Source organism: Leopardus geoffroyi, chromosome C3, assembly GCF_018350155.1.
Source record: "Leopardus geoffroyi isolate Oge1 chromosome C3, O.geoffroyi_Oge1_pat1.0, whole genome shotgun sequence".
NCBI lineage: Eukaryota > Metazoa > Chordata > Mammalia > Carnivora > Felidae > Leopardus > Leopardus geoffroyi.
In genome coordinates, this window is record NC_059338.1 from 114285697 (window position 1) to 114303129 (window position 17433).

At 36.1% G+C, this 17433-nt stretch overlaps 1 protein-coding gene across 2 annotated transcripts in view; it reads left to right on the forward strand.

Moving 5' to 3' along the window:
• TRIQK (triple QxxK/R motif containing) overlaps positions 1-17433 on the forward strand; it is a 285943-nt gene that overhangs the window by 244952 nt on the left and 23558 nt on the right. For both annotated transcript variants that reach the window (XR_006706417.1, XR_006706418.1), the window contains one exon: positions 16319-16425. The gene's annotated coding sequence lies outside the window, so the exon portion shown is untranslated. The remainder of the gene's footprint in view (positions 1-16318; positions 16426-17433) is intronic.

A 17433-nucleotide genomic window follows, 5' to 3' on the forward strand; every position in this document is an offset into this window, starting at 1 on the left:
TGAATTGCTTAAAAACATTTTTTAAAGTTGAGACATCCACGCCTTCAGTGGAATTCAGTGTTCTGTTATTTTTTTTTCTTTTTCTTGCATTCTACCAGGTAAATAATTTTTGTTTTTAATTATTATCTACTTATTTATTTACTTATTTTTTTTCTTGAGACAGACAGAGAGAGCACAAGTGGTGGAGGGGCAGAGAGATAGAGAGAGAGAGAGACAAAGAGAGAGTCTTAAGCAAACTCCATGCCCAGCGCAGGGCTCAGTCTCATGACCTTGAGATTGTGACCTGAGCCAAAGTCAAGAGTTGGTTGCTTAAGTGACTGAGCTACCTAGGCTCCCCTATAGGGTATATGATTTGAATAAAACTGTTCAAATGCAAGTATTAACCCTTAAATTTGAGGAATGGTAAGACCATAGTAAAAATTAGGAAATCTTAATTCTGTCCTTAACTGTTGAATTTACTAAATGAAGCTTTGCAAAATGATTTCATCCATATAGTACTCAGTTTCCCTGTGTGGCAAGGTTAACAATACTTTTTATTTACGAGGATTTTCAAAAAAGATATCAAAATTAAATGAAATCTCGGGGCACCTGGGTGGTTCAGTCAGTTAAGCGTTCGACTTCAGCTCAGGTCATGATCTCACATTTTGTGGTTTGAGTCCCGCATCAGGCTCTGTTCTGACAGTCGAGAACCTGGATCCTGCTTCAGATCTGTGTGTCCCTCTCTCTCTGCCCTCCTCTGCTTGCACTCTGTCTCTCTCTCTCTCTCAGAAATAAACATTAAAAAAATAAAAGAGAAACTAAATGAAATCTTGAGAAAATTTCTCTATTTACAAACTGTCCTTAGCCAGAATTAATATTTTCTCTTTTGCCAGACAATGTTCAGAATTTATTGCAATCTTGTTTTTTTGAAAAAAATAATGTATTTTATTTTGGTAGCATAAATTGGAATCAATAGGCACTGAATTAAATAGGTGTAAAGGAGATAAATTTATTGTAGCAAATATTTTCATTTATTATACTTATTTTTATAATGCCCTGTCAAGTGGCAACTCAAGGCAGCACGTGTTGAATCTAACTGCAGTGTTATAGTCATAAAAAATGTATTTATAAGACCCCGTTATCAGACATCTTCTGTGAATCTAACCCTAAAATGTAAAGCAATAACCTGGGAATAGTTATGAATATCTAAAGATGCAGGAGTGACTTTCAATGGGATTTCCTCCTCCACTTTTCCCCTTAGAAAGAACTAAAAAGGACTAAAGATACCAATTCAATACATGCATTTTTTTCCCCAGACATCAATTTTCTTGGAAATAAATCTGAGAAGTAAAAAAATAATTTACTCTCTGCATGGGTGTTTGCTGTAAGAACTTTCACCATGATGGAAAGTGAATGGAAAGGTTAAGTAGAAGACGTGCATCATTGCTGTAATTTGTAAACTGATGTGATAACCTCATGTTTAATATTTTATGGAGTAGAAGGTGAATGCTAGAGGGAGAAATGTCACTTGGAGATAAGGGAAATCATATGCTAAGAATGTGTATAAATGTGACTGAGAATTAACTTGAGTGTTTCTTTATTAATTGATAGACTGGTGTAACATAACGATGAAATAATGAAGGTATCCTAGCAACCATCTTTTCCTAACAACTGTGGCCTGTAAGACTGTGGTGACTGTCAGCCACATTTTATTAATTCAGGAGGGTGAGCAAAGATAATTTCAATTAATAAAACCTCTCTACCAACAAAGTATAATGTAGATTTGATCATACCTATTACCAGAATTTTTTTAATTTAATAGTATAAAATAATAGTATACCTAGGGGAATAAATTATTTTAAGTTGGTAATATTCCAGTTCTGAATAGTAGTAAAGACACTCTATCGTTTATTTAGTTGATATACAATCTGGAAAAAAATATCCTTAAAAAAACCCACAGAAACCTGTCAATATTATGAGATCTGCTTTTAATATAAAATATGAAAACACAAAAATAGGCATTTGCTTATTAGCTGATATTTCTAGTTTTACCAGCTCTATTATTCCAACAATATCAAAATGAAAACATTATATGTCCTTGTTCTGATATTATAAACACTATTTCATTCCTCTGTTTTATAATAAACATTGGTGGGCTTTTTCTCTCCCAATATGGAATTTATCCAAATACTATTTTTAATGAATTAAAATTGATATAAAGAGTACTTATTAAGTACCTACTATTTGCCTAAATGAAAGATCAACATGACACAATCATAAAAATACCTCTACCAAGTTTTTAGGTCTATTATTTTCCCAATTTCTATCTCCTCTGATTTTCTTTTTAATGTTGATTTATTATTGAGAGAGAGACAGCATGTGAGTGGGGGAAGGGCAGAGAGAGAGGGAGACACAGAATCCGAAGCAGGTTCCAGGTGCCTAGCTGTCAGCACAGAGCCCAAAGCAGGGCTGGAACTCACAAACTGAGATCATGACCTGAGCCAAAGTCAGACACTTAACCGACTGAGCCACCCAGGCACCCCATCTCTCCTCTGATTTAATATAGATATAATTTATCTAGTTCCAGTCAGGAAAACAGATATCTTTCTACTCAATGTAAATAGAAAGGGATTTGATACAGAGAATTAGTGAAGGCAAGAAGTTACAGAAACTGCCAGATACTTATGGCAATCACCACTACCTCTAACAATGACGTTAATGATTTCAAAAGAAAATACCTGAAGACCGTTGCAAATATGTCACACCTACCAAAACCCACATATCTACCCACTGCAGTCAAAGGGATAGTACGTCTCCTGCTTCCTTTCTACCTTCCATGTTTCATGCACTGCCTCGCACTGGGAGGATCTTACCTAGAACTCTTCTGACAGAAAATCTGAGAAATCTAGCTCTCAGGCTTCCAGCCTGTGTAACACAAGGAACAGCCAAGATGGAGAGAAGTGAGCTGACTTCCCAACAGACAATATGGCACAAATATCAAGCCAGAGAACTTTCCCATGGGTGATAGTGTGGCAATTCCAAATATAACAGGAAAACTGTTGGAGGGATCTGTAGCTTGGGATTGTGTTTGGTATTTTAGTAACTAGAGTAGAAGAACCACAAAAATATCCAAGATATTGAATGGTATATCTTCACTTATATCACTATTACCATAACAATTTTACCTGTGTTCTGGTAAAGCTTAAAATTCATCTTACGTTTTTAGTAAGATACCAATATGATTGTTAATCTGAATAGATCTTTGTAAATTTGGAATCATTTAATCTTATTTAACTGCTGAATTCTATTTACTATTAATATATAACCAGAATAGGCTATGAATAATGGAGATTTTTTAAAAAGCAACCCCAAAAATAAAAGGAGTGCTGGTTAACTAGCAGAATTCATCTTTAGCAAGAACTACCCTGATAATATATTTTTAAGTTTAGATGTCAGGTATGCTTACTGTTTTCCACACTGAGGCAAGTAATCCCATTTTTCCCCCTCAGCAGCTATGAAACAATTGATGAATTGCATAAATGAAAGAATTAGGGCTTTCTGAGACACGCTTGGTTGTGACGATGCAAATAGATGTCTCTCAGGACAGAGAGGTGTCTGTCTTCTTCACCATTTCACGCCAGAGCTTAGCGTGGTGCCCGGTACATCTAAGGAAGCCAGTATATATGTGCTGAATAATACATGGCTAGTATTTAATTTGTTGCATTTAACTCACTTATTATTTTAGAAATTGGGAGTATTTTTTCCCTACAGGAATATACTGGCACAGAGGAAGGAATTTCAAAACACGCCATTTTTAATTCTTAATAATTGTTGAATCCGGATTCAACAAAAACAAAAGTACAGAGATTCACTGTCCTCTACTTTAGATATGTTTAAATGCTTTTTGTATAAATTTTCTTTTAAAACATCATTCCAGGTGATCTGATGGTAACAATCACAACAACCATTCTCCTGAGTCCATAGATAGCATTACTGTGTGCAGTCTTCTGTCAAAGAGTCTAATACTGGCCTGATACCTGGGACGCACATTTCTTCCTGACTCATCTTCACCCTCCGTCTGTAATATATCAATAATAACATCACTTCCCAGGGCTTTCTTTGTGTGCCTCCTATAGAATAATACAATAATACATCAGCTATCATTTGTTTAGTCTAAGTGGCAGGAATCATGCTTTAAATATTTTATTTCATCTAATACTCATAGTGATCTTATGAGGTGGGTTCAAATGTTTCCCACAATGTACAGAGAGGTATTAGAGACTTAGAGACGCTGAACCAATTACTCAGTGCCACATAGTTATTATAATAAAGAGCCATGGTTTAAACCCATGACCGAATCTGTCCAATCAGCAATAACAACAGTCTCAGTGAAGTAACGTGGTAAATTGCACTTCACTAAACCCAGAGAAAGCATTAAGAAGGAATTGAATGACTAAACGGTAGATCTTTTAATATCACTAAAAGCAGTAAATATATATTGAAACACTAAAATACATACAGATAGATTGGTATAAAGCTGTAAATATTCAGTGCTGCTACATTTCTTCGATTCCATGTTCATGAGTTAGGAATATGATATAAGAAGAACTTTAAACAAAGCAGAGAACTGTAAGTCAAAGTTAAGAATGTGTGTAACTGCTTGATATTAAGAAGATGAGAAGAGGGGCGCCCGGGTGGTTCAGTTGGTTAAGCGTCCAACTTCGGCTCAGGTCATGATCTCGTGGTTCACAGGTTCGAGCCTCAGGTTCAGGGGTTCCAACCCCATGTCCGACTCTTTGCTGACAGTTTGGAACCTGGAGCCTGCTTTGGATTCTGTGTCTCCCTCTCTTTGTCTGCCCCTCCCCTGCTCTGTCTCTCTCTCTCTCTCTCTCTCTCGTTCAAAAATAAATAAACATTAAAAAAAAAAAAAAGATGAGAAGAACATTTCCCCATGCAGACTTTTAACAAGCTATTTTTTTTCTTTATTTTTTCCTCATTTTTAAAGTACTTTCAGTTTGATGTTTTAATCTTGAGTTTTTGGTTGTGTGATTTGGGATATTCTGAACTTTTTTATTCTTTGTTGGCTATGATCAGAATCTTTCAAATTACTTTTTATATTTCTAGAAATGCCTGGCAAACTTGAGATGATATATGGCAGTAGTTTAAATGCAAGTTTCTGTTTTGGAAAGTTCATTAGAAATAATTTTCATTCTACACTTGTTACTTATTGTTTAAATAATTAGCTCTTGACTCTAATTGAGATCAGTATCTGTAAACTATATTTGCAAATAATTTTCATAAATTTTATTAGTTTACATAGTCATCTTCTTGTCCCAGAATTTCCAGAATGAAAATTAACACCATATGATACATAGTTTATATTGTCTTTTAGCTATCCAGCATAATGCTGGTGAGCAGAATAAATGTTTATTATTACTTAAATAGTAATAATAAATAATGTAAAATGTAAATATTATAATATAATAGAAATAATATAAATATATAATAATATAAAAATAATACACATATATAATCATGTAATATAAGAAATAATATGAAATAAAGAATAAATTTGGGGCACCTGGGTGGCTCAGTTGGTTCGGTGTCCTACTCTTGGTTTCGGCTCAGGTCATGATCTCATGGCTCATGAGTTTGAGCCACACATCAGGTTCTACACCGGCAGAGCAGAGCCTGCTTAGAATCCACTTCCTCTCCTTCTCTCTCTGCCCCTCCCTTTCTCATGCTCTCTCTCTCAAAATAAATAAATAAACTTTTTTAAAAAGCCATTAAAAGAAATAATAAATTTTTAATCTTCAGAATAAATACAGAAATAAATATTCAGAACAGAGCAAAGAAAAAGAAGTTACAGTGATCCATAATCTGGGTGAAGAGCCCCTAATTCTTTACAAATGATTGCCTCATTGAAAAAAATAAATAGGATGAAATTGTTTTCAATGTCAAGTTTTACAAAAACCAACTTAAACTTTTGAAAGTTGGTGTTACAACTTCTCCTGAGAGCAACTTTTGAAAGGCTTCTTATCTGATAACAGTAAAATGACTGTTCAGAGAATAGACATAGAATATCTCCCAAATGGAAGACAAGTACCCAGCAGTAAAGTCACCTGTTCCTTCCCGCTGAGTTGGGCTGGCACTACCCCTCCAGCCGTCCTTCAAATCCCCGGGGAAATGCGGTCCATTGATCCACCGCTTTCCCACCATCTCTCCCTATCAAGCTTAGATCACAGGGCCTAAGGATCTTGACTTCTCCCCTGCAAACACTCTTACTCTTATCCTTCTCTTTTCCCTTAGCATTCTTCTGGCAAGACCACAATTGTAATCGTATTCGTCCTTCTACCACTCTTGCCTCTACCGAGAGGTGGCTGAAAGTTGCTGAAGAAAATCTCATGACCACAATCATTAGTCACACTTTAGTAGAGTGAATGACAGAATTGTCAGACAAACACTAAAGATCCTCCCATATTCCACAGTAGACTTTTTTTCCCTCACTCTTTTAGACAACTATTTCAAATTTTCTACCTCCTCAAACTTCTGTTTGAGGAAACTCAGCTGATGAGAAACTCAGCTGATGACTTCATACTTCCTTAGTAAATGAAATACAACCAGATGAAAATTGTCTCTTCCTGTACCCACAACATTTTTTTGGTTACTGTTTTACCCCTTATGGCTGATCCATTTATGAGTAAATAGATTGAGCTAAATTAAATGAAACTTTTTATATAATGGAAAAATGGGTACAATTCCTACCGAGGCCAACCATTAGGACTTCATTCTTGCAATTATGCCCTTTCTTTCCTGCATCATCGGTTTTTCTGTATGTTCACTAGCTGTAGGCATAATTCTCTAAAATAATAAAGGAAAGCAATCTTGAAAATTGTGAAAATCTCAGAAGAAGAAATAGGCATTCACATATAGGAAGAATGCTGAAGCATGTTGATGGATCAGCGTAGCACTGACCGATGTGCCCCGTGTAATACCAGAGTCACTGAGTATTGCTGTTTAATTTTTTTGCAGATGCTGAATTCCATGAATCTGTGGTGTAACACCATATATTCTGTCTTAGTCTGTTTAGGCTACTGTAACCAAATACCATAGACTGGATGTTTTATAAACAACAAACATTTCTCACAGTTCTGGAGGCTGAAAAGTCCAAGATCAAGGTGCCAGCAGATCCAGTGTCTGGTGAGAGCCTGCTTCTTGGTGCATAGCTGGCCATCTTGTCGCTCTCCACTTATATGGCGGAAGGGGTGAGGAATCTCTCTGGGGTCTCTTTTATAAGGGCAGTAATTACATTCATGGGGCTCTGCCCTTATGATTTAATTACCTCCTACCTCCAAATACCATCGCATTGAGGATTAGGTTTCAACATGTGAATTTAAGGAGGACACAAAAGTTTATGGCATATTTTATCCATCCAAATTAGCCCACTTCGTTATTTTCTGTTTTCAATAGTCCTCAGTCAAATGATCCAAGGATCAAAAGATGCAGTGATGTGATACCATGTTTACTAGAAAGATTAAGAATCTTTAGGAATAATAATTGTAATCAAAGAAGCAGTAACAACAATTACTCCTATTCATTGAGGTATTTACTGTGTTCAGGGAACTGAAAATACTTTGCAAATACTTTGCACACTTACATACACTTACAGAATAAACTCTGCAAAATTTAACTGATCTCTAAACATGGCCTATGCTCTGAAAAATTTGAGATGGATAAAACTTGGTCTGTTTTGGAGCAAGTTGCTACATTCTAGCTGGAACTTAGTGAGTTAACCCCAAGCCATCTGGAACATTCAGCTGTTCAGAATAACTCATTTCCAGGGAGCTCTGTATAGCTGAAGACTTACTGTATAAGTTTTCACATAATGTGAATAGAAATGTGAGTATTTGTAACATTTAAACACTCACAATTTCCATAAATGAAAGAAAGTTCAGTATGCGATTTATCATGACTCAGTTTTTTTCTCCCTCCTCAGAACAGTACTTACATATTTTGGGTAGCTTTTGAATAGGTACCGCTGCAAAATGCAGGAGGTGACAGTTAAACATACGTTTCAGCATTTACAGAGGGTGAATCATGCTCTTTCCCAGTCATTTGGCTTTTCAAGATCCCTGTTAAAGAAAAGATGCAAAAACTCTCTCTTGTGGCTCTTTCATCAGTCACCAAACTTGTGGCTTTTAGAACACATCGGTTTTGAGAAGCTTTTCATGAAGCACCTTGAAACAGCTTGCCATGGAAATGGGAAGAAAGGAAGGCAGACGCCTGGAAAAGAAAATTTTTCTTTTAGTTAACATATCACAGAATGGGCTCTGTGCCCAAACTTGAGACTTCGGAGTTCTCATTGACATTAAAAAAGTTTCCTTTTTTTTTTTTTTTTTTTCTTGTAAGGCTGCTGGATTGTTCCTCAGATTTGAAGAAAATTTTTACTCTTGTTCTTGTCCTTTCTCATTTTTTGCACCTTTGTTTTGTAGGCATGTTCCATGTAAAATCTGTACCACTTTTTTCATGTTGAATAATTATGTCTCTCTGGATGTTTCCAGAAAGGTTAGATCTAATGAGTTCCTAAGAAAACACATGCAATAGTAACTTTCTTATCAGATATAAAGTGGTAGAAGACAGAGTTAGAACTGTCTTTCATCAAGGTAATATTTAGAGCTGAGCATATCAACATTTCAGCTCTGCAAATCCTAAGTTTGTTGCCAGACAGTATCTGGAGATTGTTTGGATGTTTTGATTAAATACAGATTCCTTGAACTTCTTTTCTAACAAAACCAGAATCCTGTGTTAGTTCTTGTTCTTTGTTTTTTCTAGTTAGGTCTTATGATAAATGAGATGTCGAATTAATCACTCACATCACTGAATGTAAAGAGTCTCGTTCATGATCGTAGTCACCTAAATTCACATATCCTACAGTTTATAACCTAACACACAGTCATGATGCTTAACAAATAAGCATTGGAATTTATACAAAATAATTGTTTGATAGAAACAAAACGGAACAAGGAAAAATAAGTGGCATTTTTTAAGTTCATAAATTATATTTTTCCAAAATCGTGCTTTTCTGTGTGCAAACAAGAAAGGATATTCTTGGTACATTTAACCAACACTGACTGAGTGCATCCTGTGTTCCAGACACTGTGGTAGATGCTGGGAATACAAACAGAGTATCCACCCAGGGGACTTTATGGTGAAATCAAAGAAAGGACAGTGATATGATGAAGGCAATGAAGTAAGATGCAAGCTAAGATACTGATGTTCAGAGAGGAAGACAGAGAATCCCAAGCAGGCTCCTCACTGTCAGTGCAGAGCTGGATGCAGGGCTCGAACCCACGAATCCCAAGATCGTGACCTGAGCCAAAGTTAAGAATGGGACATATAACCAACTGAACCACCCAGGCACCCCCAAAAGAAGTCTTTTGAAAAGAAAGATAAAGAAAATGGGGAAATTATCTGATGCTATTACAAGCCAAAATAGCAGAATGAGACTTTCTAACAGGTGACCAGATCTGAATACCAACCACCAGTCTATGGAAGACTCTAGGTAAAGCAAACTTCACAGTGGAATTTTTTTGTGGGTTTCGTGGGGGGAGGGCATTCATGGCAAACTGGAAAGCATTGGGAAATAGAATTCTTGACATGGACAAGAAAGTTTTCCCATTGGAAACAATTAAAAACAACAGAATTGTTTCCATGTGGTAGTTAGAGCCAAGAAGACTGTCCATGAGCTCATATGGAATAGTCCCAAGGACACACAAAAAAGTACTCAGTGAGGTTTTAGAGGGGATAGAAATTAGCAGGTGTGGATATGCATTGATAAAACAAATTATTGCTGAAAATGTGACCCCATTCATCCTTAGAAGCTGTCATGGCCTGAAGGAACACTTAACCATCCAAAAGCCATGCATAAAACAAGAACAAGAGGCAGTGAGGGTGGGAAGTTGATTGGGGACCAAATTATTGTTGGCTCTACAATGTCATGTTGAGAATTCTTAATTTTGTCTGTCAGCTTTGATAATTTTGTATGAACAGATTTGAATATTTTAAATATTTATTTTTGAGAGACAGAGAGATTGAGAGAGAGACAGGGAAAGAGAGAGACAGACAAAGAGAGATAGAGAAAGAGAATGAACAGGGGAGAGACAGAAAGAGAGGGGGACAGAGAATCCAAAGTAGGCTCCGCCCTGACAGTAGAGAGCCAGATGCAGGTCTCGAATTCACGAACCATGGGATCATAACCTGAGCCAAAATCAGACACTCAACCGAGTCACCCAGGCGCCCAGAACAGATTTGAATTTTTAAAAGATAATCACGACAGCAGTGTTGAGAATGAATGGGGTGGAATAGTGAGTAAGAGCAGTGAAAGCCGCACAACAGGCAGTAGTTGTGGAAAAAAAAAAATGAAATAAGAGTTGTTTAGGAGTATGAACATGGATGGGTTGAATGTGTTTAACAGGAGGGATCGAGGGGGTGAAATATAAAAAGAAACATACATGGCTTCTGGGTTTCTGGCTTGGGCACAAGGTAGGTGGCGATGCCAGTCACTGAAACAATGATTATAGAAAAAGGGAAACATTTGGATAAAGGGGGGTGAGACTGGCTAGCACATGCTGAGTTTCACAGATAGCTGGGTCTATACATGTTGGTCTAGACTTCAGGCTATAAGCTGGAGTGGAAAATACAGACTTGCTGTTTTTGTCCTCTTGTGTTTTGTATGATATATTCCACTTAAATTACAATGCTGTTAATTTATACCAAGTTTGAATCCCTGGCCAAATAATTTATTATTTAATAGAGAATGTTCAGGGAAGATGAATCATGGAAGATTCTCTTTATATGGACTCATTACTTTTCTTGATCATGGTGAATTTAAATAAATGAAAGATCTGGGAAAATGTTGTTTAAAGCTAAATTAATCCTAATGTGATCTAGGTTATTTGAACCAAAAATATTTATGTCTCATCTCACTTGACATAACATCACTACAAGCCAATTCTTATTCCTAAGAATTCTAGCACTGTTATGCCTAGTACAGTCAGGCATGGAACTTCTCTGGATTAGGCTTTCAGAAGTTAACCCCTTGTCAAATGACAGTAATGTAACATTGTGTGTCAGGTATACTTCAATTTAAAAAAAATTGAAGGGTAAAAGAAAGTTGACCATATTTGGCTTTAAGATGAGGTCTTAATCAGGAAAGTATTGTGGTTAAAAGCAACTTTAGATCTCAGATCTGATCTGATTCTTAGTTGCTATATAACCTTTGTAAATTTATGTGCATTTCTGTACCTTAATCTCATTTTATGCAGAATTAAGGGTATAATAATATCTAACTTATGATGGTGTGAAAGAAATCAGTTGTGAAATAAGCTAGCCAGAAGATCTAGCATATTAATAATCATCAAATGTGTTACCTATTATTAATATATAACCTTATTAATAGAATAAGGATAATTTTTAAAAAATACTGTAACAATAAAGGTTAAAATGGAAGCCTAGAAAGAACAACTGAAATACATTCACTAATGGAGAGTAAACCTCTTAGAGTCAGGAACTGTGACTTCCTTTAGTTTCTGCATTATCTGAGCATATAGTAACACTATAATAAAAGATAAAACATTGTAGTAAAATATGAGAAGCACATTACTTAGTGTAAATTTTATATTAATATAAAAATATAAAATGTTATGTTTGGGCATTAATTGTACTTAATAAAACACCCCCAGGTTCAAAAAGAAAACAAGAAAACAAAAATAAGTAAGCTTAAGAAAAATTGTGATCGTAAAACTCATAGATTAAGAAAACAAAATTTAAAATTTGAGCTAAAGATTTATGAAGAATATTTTGATATGTGTATACATTTAAAGAAAACAAATGAAATTCAAATGCTAGTGCTCCAGATTTTTTTCACCTTTCACAGTGTAGTTTTTAAGGAGCATTCTGCCAGCAGAAAGCTGGGAAGCAGAGTTCAGTGCAGCGTGGCCTGAGTCTTACTCAGGCCCAAAGCCTCTTGGGAATTCTGAGAAAGTGCCCAAAGCTATGGGCTTCCGCTCCTGCCTATCATAGGGAAGCCATATCTTTGCAAGGAATGTTTTAGCACCATAAAATCAAACAGACCTGGTTTCAAACACAACATCATGAGCCCTGGAAAGTTACTTTAACCTCTTTAACATTATTTTCCTCATGCAGGAAAACAAAACAAAACCAAACAAAAAACACAAAAAAACAGTAACTTAGATTAAGTGGACAAATTCTTAGAAAGACAGAAACAATTGAAAACCACTCAAGAAGAACAAACAATCTGAATAAGCATTACAATAAAAGAGATAACATTAGTAATCACAGATTTCCCACAAAGAAAAGCCCAGGACCAGATAGCTTCACTGGTGAATTTTACCAAACATTTAAAGGAGAGTTAATACCAACCCATCAGAAAGTCAAAAAAATAGAATATGAGGGAACACTTTCCAACTTATCTTAGGAGGCTGACCTTAACCTCATATTAAAACCAAAGACATCACAAGAAAAGTACAGAACAATATCCCTTTTAAATACAGATGTAAAAAATTCTTAAGTGCTAACACATTGAATCAGTGATATATATGTGTGTATATATGTATAAGTGTATATATGTGTGTGTGTGTGTGTGTGTGTGTGTGTGTGTGTATATATATATATATATATATATATATATATATATATAATTCTGCTTGAGATTCTCTCCCTCTCTGCCTCTCAAAAAAGAAAGAAAGAAAGAAAGAAAGAAAGAAAGAAAGAAGAAAAGGAAAAAATCTTATAGCTCATATGTGAAAGGAAATTGATAGAGGCTTTCCCATAGGTTGTATATCATGTTACTACGATGATTTTGAACCTAAAAGAGAATTCTCCAAACTATCAGTAATATATTAAAAAAAAACAAAACAGTAAGTTTGAATCAATCACCCTGAAAAAAAAAAAAAAAACAACACAGAATTATCCTATTCTGTCTCTGCAGAAAGTGATAGCACTTTGTTCTATAAAGGGACCCTCAAAGAATGCAGCCAAAATACGTAGAGAACTATTACAGACAAAGGACAGTCACTTAATTAGTAAAAAAAAAAAAAACAAAAAAACAATTTTTCTAAATTTTGTGGTATTTGTGACACTTTCCCACTCTTTAAAGTTTATAATTTGATGTGATTTTTCTCTCATGCAAAATAAAAAATATTAGTCATTAATTTTGAAGTATTTTTTTAAATGTACTCTTTTTTTTAATAATAATTTTGGGGGGGAGGGGCAGAGAGAGTGTCACAGAATCCAAAGCAGGCACCAGGCTCCAAGCTGTCAGCACAGAGCCCTACGTGGGGCTTGAGCCCACAAACTGTGAGATCATGACCTGAACCGAAGTCAGACACTTAACCGAATGAGCCACCCAGGCGCCCCTTGAAATATTTTTCTTAAAGAGATTACCCAAGTAGCATGACTTTAGAACCCACAAAATCTGGATCTACCCATATGTGGCAATTAGCATATAGTAAGCACTACACTAGAAGAAGAGAAAAACACACTCCTTCTGGAAACTCCCATGGAGGTGTCAGCTTTTCCTCTCACCGCCCTGTCACATGAGAATGATGTTTCTCAGAATGGTGAATGTAACAAGATATGCTCACATGGTATGAGTCAGGTCATGGGGGCTGAGTACTAAAATACACAGGTAGCACATGTATTTCTTCAAACCTGACTTAATTAAGAAAACTATAACAAAAAATCAACAAACTAGGATATCCTCATTCTCTGAGAATTGAATGCTAGGTTCCAGTGTGTCCACCTTCATCCAAAACTGGAGAGAAAAAATCCACTTGGGTTATTCTTTTTCTTCCTTTGTGTATACCCTGGACATTTTGTCAAGAATTTAAGTTTAGAAACTCTCCCTAAAGTATACATGTGGTGCCTAAAATAATCTTGTCATCACAGGTGTCTTCGGCACTATCCAAAATAACCTTCACGATACATCAGTGTCTTTATTGTAGTTGTCAAAAGCTTTGTAGTTGTCATGTATTTAATAACCTGAATTAAGAAAGTACAGATGAACGTAGGAGGCTAACACCTCCCAGGTTTACCTTGGATATGGATGCCAAAGATATCAGAGAAAGGGGGATCAACATATGATCCCATACGAACATTTCGGTATTATTCCAGATGGTTACCCAAAAAAATTTTGCTAGGGAAGTTATATTTACATATGAGAGACCTATTTAAGTGATATTTGTAAAGGTAGGAAAAGTAACATTTTAAAAATATTATTCATTGCTTTGGGCCTTTAGGTTAATGAGAAATCCTTTAGCGCATATATGGTTTTTAGAACATGAACTCAGTGCTGATACCATGTGGGAGAAGCAAGTCCAAATGTTGAAAACATAAAGCAATAAGGCTTGCAAAGGTATAGCCAGTGGGGTTCATTCAGGAGATGAGGACTGGATGACAGATCTTCTAAGGCTGACAGTAGTCAGAGATGCCTAATATCAGCTCCAGCTGAGAAGCGACAAAGTAAAAAAAAAAAAAAAAAAAAAAAATCCTCTGGACTTGTCTCCCTGAGTATTCAAGCTTTACTTAAAAGCTTTAACTTTTCAAACTGAAAAGTTAGGGAAGGGTGAAATGGAGGAGGCAGGGAACCAAGCTAATATTGTAATGATAATCTCAAATAGATGATTCTGTCTCTTCTACACACTTCATTTGTACAAAAGAAGTTCAAAAGGAATTATGTAAGGAGCTTAGAAGTATAGATGCCTGAGTCACCTGTTACCCTATTTGTTGGCTTACGGCACCACATTAAACTTCCAACTATCCATGTCCATGGTCATGACTTTGGAATGCGAGCCTCATCTACCCCTCCTGGGTGGCATATTCAAGAACCATAGCTGAAAAGAAAAGTAGGGAATTATATATAAAGAGATCTGTGCAAGGAAATCGCCATTACTACCAGAGGATGGGGAAACTTATCTGCACTTATGTCAGTAACATAAGAGAAGGATAAATGGAGAGAATATTTTTAATACTTAAATTTCGAGTTTTATCCCTTTCTACTTTCTTTGAATGTTAATATGGCACAGCTTTTGGAACATGGATGTCACTCAGCACTTAATCTAAAGCTTTACAGCAAAATCTAAGGATTTGCAATATTTTCATACAGACAGGAAAGAAATCTGATGGTTTTTATCCCGGAAAACAGCCTCTAAAAGTCAGTAACGTTCTTGGGTTTCACACTGCAAATAAAGTAAATGTGCTATGCTTCTTATTGTAAAGGCAAAATTCTCTGCCGCTCTGTTGCGTTAGATACAATGATGTCATTTTACTTCAGAAATGGCTATCATAAAACTGGTCAACAGGTACAAACTTCCAATTATAATATAAATAAATACTAGAGATGTCATGTACAACATGATAGCTGTAGTTAACACTACTATATGGTACGTCGGAAAGTTGTTAAGGGAGAAAATCCTAAGAGCTCTCATTTCTTTTTTGTATCTACATGAAATGACTGATGTTAACTAGACTTTTTATTGTGGTAATCATCTCACAAATCTAGGTCACATCATCATGCTATACACCTTAAACTTACACAGTGCTGAATGCCAACGACATCTCAATAAAACCTGAGGAGAAATGGCTATTAGAATGTCATAAGACTCAGGAAACACAGAGGTAGAGAAGGAAAAAGTAGGTTTTGTAATGCTCTTTGCTAGCTCTCTTCTTTGAGTAGTCATTATGACCTCATTTCCCCAATTTAGGAAGGACTGAGTTGTACTTTGACATGCTACTATTTTTAAATCTACACATCACATCATTTAAAACATATGTTTTAATCAAATCAAGCAAAGATGTCTGGGGTGATTAGCCTGGGATTTTCATTCCTTGAATGCTCTTGGCGTGGATACTCAACCCCTCCTCTTTTACATTCCCCAGATACTATTGATTTCTCCAGTTATAAGCTTTCCATCACTCATGTTTATTTTAGCTTGTTTGCGTGAAAGCCGACACCATATAGTGACAAGAATCACATTCTGAGCCTAAATGCTTAACATTTAACAGGGATTTTAACTAAGAGACCCAACGATGCCAAGTGTAAAATAACCTGTCATTTCTGGATGATCTGCTTTGTTTTATGAGAGAAAGGCCAAAAATTTGTTTTAAAAGAAGTCTTTCCAGAAGGGGGTTGTCACAGAAGGTTGATAAAACAGAAAATCAGAAGAATTTGACCATAGCAGAACCACAGAAGTACTGTGAAATTAATACATGTCTTGTACTTGTTGTTAATTATTAAACTTCTGTCCTTCCCTTACTCTAGGTGGACAGGAAGGATATGCTATCATTTTGTGCCAATTTGTAGACAGACATGGAAGGGAGCATTTTCTGATGTAAAAAGGTTAATGCCAACAATGCAGGTGAAGGAAGGTAAGGATTTGATTTTCTTAAACAAAATTAATGTTCTTCTACCAGGAGTGATTGATTTAAATCTGCAAGCAAGATTTAAACTTAAGACACCAAGTGAACAATCAATAAATCCAATCCATACTAGTACCTGGAACACAAGTGTGTAATGTTTGTTTACCAAATCATTTCCTTGGCATAAGGATAGCGAAGCCACTGGGGCAGCTCGGTTCTTGAGCCAGAGTGGGGATGGTGCCACGACTGGAACCGAAGAATTTGTTATTAGATTTCTCACAAAAATCTGGGGAAGGTGATAATCGCCTCCCCGTGCGTATTTTGCTTGAGTGTCCTCTACCCCAAGTGCATGTTCCGCTGTAACCTTGTAATACAAGCCAAGCCTCCTAACGGTCTTCGAACACACGTTAATTCACGTAGAAACAAACACTACAGCCGACTACTGCTAGGTTTCTTTGAGATGAACGGCGTATTTTGCTCACTGTGGGGAAAAGGCAGGAGGCGGCCTATTGTATGTTGTAACAGTTATCTCTGAATGAATAGAAGGAATTGCTTCCAAATGCAATAACAGAATTACTGTAGATTAGTGTAGCATTGGAGCTTTAGTGCTGAGGTAAAATTGTTTCCTCTATTGCATGACCATGATCTTGAAAGTTTTCATTTTGTTCCAATAATGGAGATGCTTGATCACATACTGAGTCAGGTAAATCACAAAGCCGACACTTCAGCGGTCCCGGGCAGGCCATAACTAATGCCAGAGCTGAGGACTGCATTAACCACAATTCGGGTGAGTAAAATCCAACACAAGCTCATTTGATTTGGTTACAGGGGAATAGGGACTTTGTTCGGAAACACAATAATGTGTTTATAACATTACACAATAATGTGTTTATGACAATAACAAGAACAATAACAAGAACAACAAATGTTCTTATTCCACACTGTGAAAAAGAAGCACAGTTACTATTTACTGCGATCTGCAGTCTTTGATTGTTAGGGACAGCACCCCCAGTTCAC